Source organism: Octopus bimaculoides, chromosome 1, assembly GCF_001194135.2.
Source record: "Octopus bimaculoides isolate UCB-OBI-ISO-001 chromosome 1, ASM119413v2, whole genome shotgun sequence".
NCBI lineage: Eukaryota > Metazoa > Mollusca > Cephalopoda > Octopoda > Octopodidae > Octopus > Octopus bimaculoides.
In genome coordinates this window covers 162,434,528-162,442,813 of record NC_068981.1, presented here as the reverse complement: position 1 = coordinate 162,442,813, position 8,286 = coordinate 162,434,528, and the positions used below count along the sequence as shown (strand labels likewise).

Sequence of the window (8,286 nt, the reverse complement as noted above, 5' to 3'; positions counted from 1 at the left end):
GAAGTGTGGTGATTTGCTGTACTTGATAAGATGCATCAAGCTAAATAAAATCACTGTTTCTCACACATACAGGCTTGTCCTTTCAGGTGACGGTGCCACTTAAAAAGCATCTGTACTGATGCTGCATTAAGGCACTCACGCCAATGCTGCATAAATGCATCTGTGCTGCTGGAATGTATGAAGCACCTGACACTCTCTGTTAAGTGTTTGGCATTAGGAAGGGTGCGACAGACAGTTAGAACCTGGACAGTGCCCACCTGGCCAGCTCCATGTCAAACCGTCCAACCCATGCCAGCATGGAAAGCAAACGTTAAGAGATGATGATGATGACGTATATAAAAAAAATGAGATGACAAAAGAATTAAATTATTATCTTATGAACTCCATTAGCTTACAGTTGTTTCTGCAATAGGCTGCAGTGTGGACTCATAGTTGCGTACCTGAGTAACACCTTATAGCTTCATTAGAACCTCAAATATGAAGTGTAATTTCATTTGCGATAAGAATTACATTTATGCATACATATATTGAGGCAAGTGAAATCGAAACTGAACTAAATTCGACGACTGGCACCCATGCCAACGTTGCCTCCTTCATTGGACATGGAACTCAGCTTGCGAAGACTTATTGGGGCAAGCGAAGGTGAAATCCTGATGGCACCTGTGCCCAGTGTCGCCTTTCTGGCACCTATGCCCGTGGCATGTGTAAGGACTTTCGAGCGAGATCGTTGCCAGTGCCCCTGGACTGGCTCTTGTGCGGGTGGCACATAAAATATACCATTTGAGCGTGGCCGTTGCCAGTACCGCCTGACTGGCCTTCGTGCCAGTGGCATGTAAAAGCACCCACTACACTTTCAGAGTGGTTGGCGTTAGGAAGGGCATCCAGCTGTAGAAACTCTGCCAAATCAGATTGGAGCCTGGTGTTGCCATCTGGTTTCACCAGTCCTCAGTCAAATCATCCAACCCATGCTAGCATGGAAAGCTGATGTTAAACGATGATGATGATGATAAGAAAAAACATTACCGATGAGAAAGCAAACATGTACATGGGAGATGAAAACCAAGGGTTCGTCCAATAAGTATAATAAGATTAATTTTAAAATGCGTATATATAAAGATGGGCATATCCAAATTTAGATAAAGAGTAATTAAATATAACTGTAAAAATACACAGACAGACAGAAACATGCACACACACACACATACACCCATACTCATACATATGCACGTGCGTGCGCGCACACACACACACTCAAACAGTTGTAAGCTAATGAAGTTCATAAGATAATTTATTCCTTTGTCATCTCATTTTCTTATTACTGCTCTGTACTTGACTAACACTTCATTCTGAAGCATATGTACATTGAGTTCCACACCAGGGTATTAGTCCTACAATGCTTAAGCAATATATATATATATATATATATAGATATATATAAAAGGAATCTTGATGTCCAACTCAATGTTGGGGTCGTGTTAGACTTAACCTGTTGCAGGTTAAGTCATGCTGAAAATTATTATTACGCTGATATATTATGAAGAGAGATATCCTGTTGAAATTTTAAAGCTGAAATTAATTACAATCAGGTAGATGTTCATGGAACAACATCACTATCCTCAGATTGACACCCAAATACTCTGAAATGTTTGTATTGGAGCTTCCAGTATGAATGCCAAACAGTACAGCATGTTGTTTCAAAATTTCTGGCAGAATGAATTGCATTATGGAGCTGTTTTTCTCACAGATGGTGCCCAGCTGACCCTACTATACTGTGTAGTCGACAAAATCAAAAACAATGTGCATGTGCGAAGCTAAAAATATAAAATGGCGACAATTTGCCCATCACACCCTGTGTGTGTGTGTGTGTGTATATATATATATATATATATATATATATATATATATACATACACACACATATATATTTACATATATACACTCTTGTGTGTGTGTGTATGTACACACACACACACACACACAAGATACTTCTTTCATTTTATGTCTACCAAATCCACTTACAAATCTACTGTACCGTCAACTTAAATCTGGGGCTTGAATTTATTTACATGGCCTGAACTGTGATGATATTGGTGTCTCATTCTTACATTTTAACTGAAGATAATTAACTTTTTCGATATGATTCTAAGATTGAGCACTGGATATGATTCTAGGATTGAGTCCTAATCTATCAACCTTATTGGCTATTCTCAATAATGAATAATAGGTGCTTGACTGTTGTATGGGTTTATGGGTATTCAAAGATCAACATAGATCAACATATGATATGTATCAATGCTTTAAGTGTTTGTAAATACTAATATGTGAAACAACTTATTCACAGTTTCCGTGTCACCTCTGCAAAAATGCAAGGAAGTCACTGCATTATTTTTTTTATTTAGAATAATTTTCACTCAAATGAAATTATTCACATTTGCAATTAAGGATGCTTTCATTGTGGAATAGAATACCTTTTTTTAATAAGCAAAGTAGACAAATATTCCTCCATTATTTGTAGCCCTGTGCAAGCTCAAGAATTACCTACTTTATACAGAAATTTAAATTTCTGGATTTTAGATTTTAAGTACCTTTGAACAAAGTCATGTCTGATTTTCCAGCCAGAGAGCTGAAGGTATATTACAACTCAGATCGAAATGGTCTTTCCTTTGACTAATATATTTCATGGTTGATTTTTCTATGGACAACAACTTTGGAATGAAAATGAGCAAAACTTGCCTTAAAATATGTTGTAAGAGTCTTTTGAAACAGCTCTGCTTCAGCTGGTTAAAAATCCAAGTGTAGAAAGTAAGGTCAAACAACTTTGAGTGACTTTCAAAAATTAAATTAAAATGTTTCCTTTTTTTGAATAATATTTTCATGTAACCGGATGAAACAAAATTAATACACACAATGGAACTGATCACAAACCACAAAACATGCCAAAAAAGAAACAGTTCAACTCTATAAATTCAGATGTCAAGGAAATCCTTGAAAATTTAAATTTAGAAGATAATGATGAATCTCTAGTATTACACAAACCACATTTTGCTTTCAAGAACCATAAAAAAAGACAATTTCATCAGTAAGCCATCTATAATATTAACCCTTTTGATTCCAACCTATCTGAAACTGCCCTTGCTTCTGTGAGACAAATTCTTTGTTTCAAAGATCTAAATTCGAATCTTCCATAAAATTTCATGTTAATTAATATTCCAAATCCAGCTTAATAATGGTTTCAAATTTGGTACAAAGCCAGTAATTCTGGGGGAGGCAGCAAGTCAATTACATCGACCCTAGTGCTCAACTGGTACTTATTTTACCGACTCTGAAAGGATGAATAGCAAAGTCAACCTTGGCAAAATTTGAACTCAGAATGTAAAGAAGGATGAAATGCTGCTATCTCACCTGGTGTGCTAATGATTTTGCCAGCTCACCACCTTAATACAGCTTAATAATGATGAGGAATATATATGGGCTAAACAACACTATACACGCTAAACTTCTGAAAAATACAATCACTAAAGCATGCAAAAAACCCCACAAACTAGCCATACTAACTATAAGTAATTTTTAAAAATTCTTCATTATTTTTATAATTAATGGAAACAATGACAATATATTTCAACATGAATATAATAATGCAAAGGTTAATTAATGCAACAAAAGCTAAAACAAGAATAATTAGTAAATAAGTTTTAGGCAATATAATAACTAAAATTAGTAGGATATCAGTCTTACCATTATGAATTAGCAACGCTTCTGTCAGACCTTGAATCAATAGCATAAATGACAAATAACTATTTTTACAAAAAACTACTCGCAGGTTTCTGATGTTGAGACTAATATTATAATGCACGCAAGAAGATGCTATCTTTTGATAATGCTTTATGGATTAATAAAAAAAAAAAAAAATGTTTCCTTTGATATAAGTATGGACTCAAAAGATTCACTAGTAGTATGCAGAAGCATAAGATTATATATTTTGCATTTATAAAATTCTATGAGTTATTCACAGGTGGTGGCCTATTAATTCCTAGAAATACAATAACCAACAAGCTAATTTAGAAAAAAAAACAAAAAAAAAAACGATTGACTTATTTGAAGAATTAGATTCAAAGATCATGATATATACAGAACTTAAAATAAATATTTTTCTAGGTATCATCCTACACATAGACAGTAGCAAATTCCATTCTTATAGAATCTCATATCATATGCTCTAATATATTAAGTTAAAACCAAATCACTCATCGTTAATATGAAACAATGCTGTTAAGAACATTTAAAATTTGTTTATCCAACATATGATGAACATTATTTCAACAATAGTGGTTATAAGAAAGGGAATAACAAAACACCTGTAGATACAAGGTGGTATCAAAAGGTTCCTGGACTAGTTCTGTAGCATGCCAACAGATGACAGCATCTAGTTGTGTGTACAATGAGAGCTAGCAGTGACCTTCATGAGATAGTGTGCTGAGTGACATCACTGTATTTACTTCACATACTGTGAAATTTGTGTTTTTGTGATCCCGCGTATGCTGTAGTTTGTGATTTTGTCATGGACAAGAAGTTGGAACAAAGAGCCAAAATGAAATTTTGTGTTAAACTCGAGAAGTTTATTACAAAGACATTGCACATGCTTTGGCAAGTGTATGACGATGAGGCCATGAGTTGTCCACAATGTTTTGAGTGGCATGGGTGCTTCAAAAGCAGAATAATATCCCTGGAAGACCTGCCATGAGGGTATTGTGGTGGTATTGTGCATCAAGAATTAATCCCCCAGGGCCAGACCAAGATTCCTACTGGGACGTTTTGAGGTATTTGAAGGGGGACATTTGGCGAAAGCAACTGGATCTGTGGAGCATGAAGAATTGAATTCTTCATGATGACAATGCACCCTGTCACCAAGCTCTCGTCACTCAGAAGTTTCTTGCCAAGACCAACATAGTATCACTTCCACATACACCCTATTTGTCAGATTTAGTACCTGCAGACTTCCATCTCTTCCCCAAGATGAAAATACAAAGGTCACCATTTGAACACTGTTGTTGAGATCCAGAACGAATCACAAAAGGTTCTTGATTCACATACAGAAAACGACTTCCAGGCCAGATTCCAAAAGTGGCAAGAATACTGAGACCAATGTACTGCTGTGCAAGGTGATTATTTCAAAGGAGATGATGTTAAAACTTGGGTAAATAAGTTATTTTGTATTAAACATAATTAGTCTGGTAACCTTTTGATACAAACCATGAAAGTATAGATTCATAATGCAAAACTATTTCACCACCCCTCTAAAAATGTTAAGTCCTATGAAAATTTTGAACCTGATCTATCAACATAATAAAAAGATGTCAGCATTTAATTCAAGACTAACTTTTTCCAAAACACCCTGAATAATTACATAAAATTCTTTGAACAATCTTCCAATGTCCACATATTTGCAGACAAAACAAAGAATATATATGGATTAATCAACACTATACAATTTAAAGTCCTGACAAATACAATCACTAAAACATACAAAACACCTCTAGAAAAAAAAAAAAAAAAAAATGCTGTGCTACCTTTAATGTAATAAACAGAAAGAGAAAAGAATTAGCCTTCCAGTTAAAAATAGATCACACAAACTGCCAACCTTGCTGTGTGCAAGCTTTATGTCACTCTTTAAGACCACAAGACCAATTTCTGCTCCAAGCTCAAATGTAGGTTAATAAACTCTTTCAAAAGTGAAGATAAAATTGTTAGCAAGCCCCTTCTTGATGTAATTAATCTCAACCCATGACTTTTTTTTTTATACAAAGGGGTTTTTATCCCAATATCTACATGCTATTGTTTATTGGCATTTTGTCTATCTTTACATTCTGAGTTCAAGTTCTGACAAGGTCAACTTTGCCTTGCATTCTTTTGGGGATCAATAAAAAAGTACCAGTCAAATACTAGGGTCAATGAAATCAATTACTTTCTCTCCTAAAAATTCAGGTCTTGTGTCTATAGGAGAAAAGGATTATTTACTGCTTGTCTGCTTCAAGATCCAACATTACAAAAAATATCATTTCCTTAATTATTTCCTAAGAAATTTAATACAGTCGTTACCCTCTTGCTAGGAAGGACATTTTTTGTATGCACCACGAGATATAAGGGTTATCAAAGAACTTGAATGTGTTTACTATCAAATGAAGCAATAATTGTTTTCGCTTTCATGTCAAGAAAAGGTTATTTTTCTATCAGAATTTTGCCAATAAATTAAACAAAGTCATTTCTCCCTTAAAAACAATATTTTTTCTTCATAAGATAGAAATTGCCATTTCTTAAGAGTGACTGAAATAGTATATGTTTTCCAATGAAAGAGTGAGGTCTCAATATCATCGTGAATAAAGGAGAATTTCATTATAGTAATTCATGCTGTCTGACTATTCATGTTAACATAAAACTTAAGTATTGGTAAAAAGCTTCAACCAACTATATATATACATACATACATATATATACACAGCCGCAGTCACATGACTGAAATAAGTAAAAGAATAAAAGAATAAACGAGGGGGGTGCTGAAAAGTTCCTGGCTTTAAGGATATCATGAAAGGATAGAGCTGTCACCTTTAAAGGGGAGGTAGGAGAACTATTTAAGAGAAAATATACAAAAAATCACCATGTCAGGCATGAAATTTGCGTTTGACTCTCTGGGTGATAATTAATGAGGAGTTGGTGACCTTCTGTGTCTGTTTTTCGTTTGTCTGTGCGTTTACTATATGTTGTTTAGCTTGCCCTTCTGTGTCTGTTTTTCATCTGTGCATTTACTATAAATTTATATAAGCTTATATGCATTGCCATGGATATGAGCTGCATTCATTTTAAAAGGTTCTGAGGAAAAGTGAAATGAAAACTAAATAAAATGGACAAGTGGTCTATTTTGATTTTATTTCAAGGTGCCCTTCATAGATCAGCACTTGAACCACATACCAATTCAAATTTGAAGTAAATTTTAATTAATTTGAAATAATAAAGTTTTAGAATTCAGTTCAAAGAAACTTTTGAATGTCTTTAAAGTCCATTGTTCATGCTGAGAGAAAAAAATACATACAATATAAATAAAAAAGAATAAATAAAAATTAATACGCAAATAAAAATAATGAATTCTATATTATTTCTTTGTTATTAAAAAATAATAATTATTATTTATTAAAGAAATAATAATAAGGAAATTCTTTTTTTTTTTATGGTTTTACCAACTTAGTAATTGCTGATTTGAATAAATTAATTGCACAATCCAGATGACAATTTTTTAAAAACTTAAACTTTTGGCTTCAAAGCAAGTTCAAAGTGAAGTTAATTACAAGAGAAAATGAAACTATAGAAGATAATAAATTTAAGCTAGTAATCTAAATAAATTCAGAGGAAAAAAAAGACACATTAACATTAAAAAAGATGCATTAACATAGAAGAGTGAAATGGGAGATGAAAATATACCTGTGGAAGGAGGATTTCATCAGACATTGGTGCAAGTATTAATAAGCAGGGCAGAGATGGTTCTAACAGTAGAATGGTTATTTTTGTCATGTTGCTCAAGACTTGGCTCCTTAAATTCACATTGGATTGATTTTTGGTAACAGTGTTTTAATTTCATCAGGTCAAGTCTTTACTGGTTAAAATTATTATATATGTTATTATAAGCTGCACTGCAGACATGTTTGTGTGGTTAAGAAGTTTGCTTTCCAACCTTGTAGTCTCAGGTTCAGTCCTGCTGTGCAACACTATAGATTTACTTGATGGTGCAGCCAAATCTCCTTTAAATAATGAAGGTTATAGTCTTGGAAAATGGAGAACAGAGAATGATATAGTCATAGGTAAAATGCCTCAGGCATGGCATAGTGGCATTTCATTCGTCTATACATTTTAAGTTCAAATTCTGCTGAGGTCAACTTTTGACTTTCATCCTTTCAGTGTCGATAAAATAAGTACCAGTTAAAGACTGAGATCAATGTAATTATCTTACCCCCTCCCCCCCCAAAATAATGGCCTTGTGCCACAATATGAAACCAATATTTGTTTTGATTCTTTGTATTCTGAGTTCAAATCCTGCTATTGTTTACTAGGGTGGTAGACTTAATCTGTTGCCCAGTCTAATATACTCACTTGGTTTCATGCTGAGATAAATCTCTCGACATGAAACCAACAGTAGCCTTGTTAACCCACAAATAAAAGTAGCATGTCATGGCACCTTGGCCAACCAAAGTTTTGTGAGTGGATTTGGTAGACAGAAACTGAAAGAAGCCCATCGTGTGT

General features: G+C 34.0%; 1 long non-coding RNA gene across 3 annotated transcripts in view; it reads right to left on the bottom strand.

Moving 5' to 3' along the window:
* Window positions 1-6,898: 6,898 nt before the first annotated feature.
* The window catches only part of LOC128249279 (uncharacterized), a 45,193-nt gene continuing 43,805 nt past the window's right edge, over window positions 6,899-8,286 (bottom strand). For all 3 annotated transcript variants that reach the window (XR_008265371.1, XR_008265372.1, XR_008265373.1), the window contains 2 exons: window positions 7,471-7,787; window positions 6,899-7,063 (listed from right to left, as the gene is read on the bottom strand). This is a non-coding gene — a long non-coding RNA (uncharacterized LOC128249279). The remainder of the gene's footprint in view (window positions 7,064-7,470; window positions 7,788-8,286) is intronic.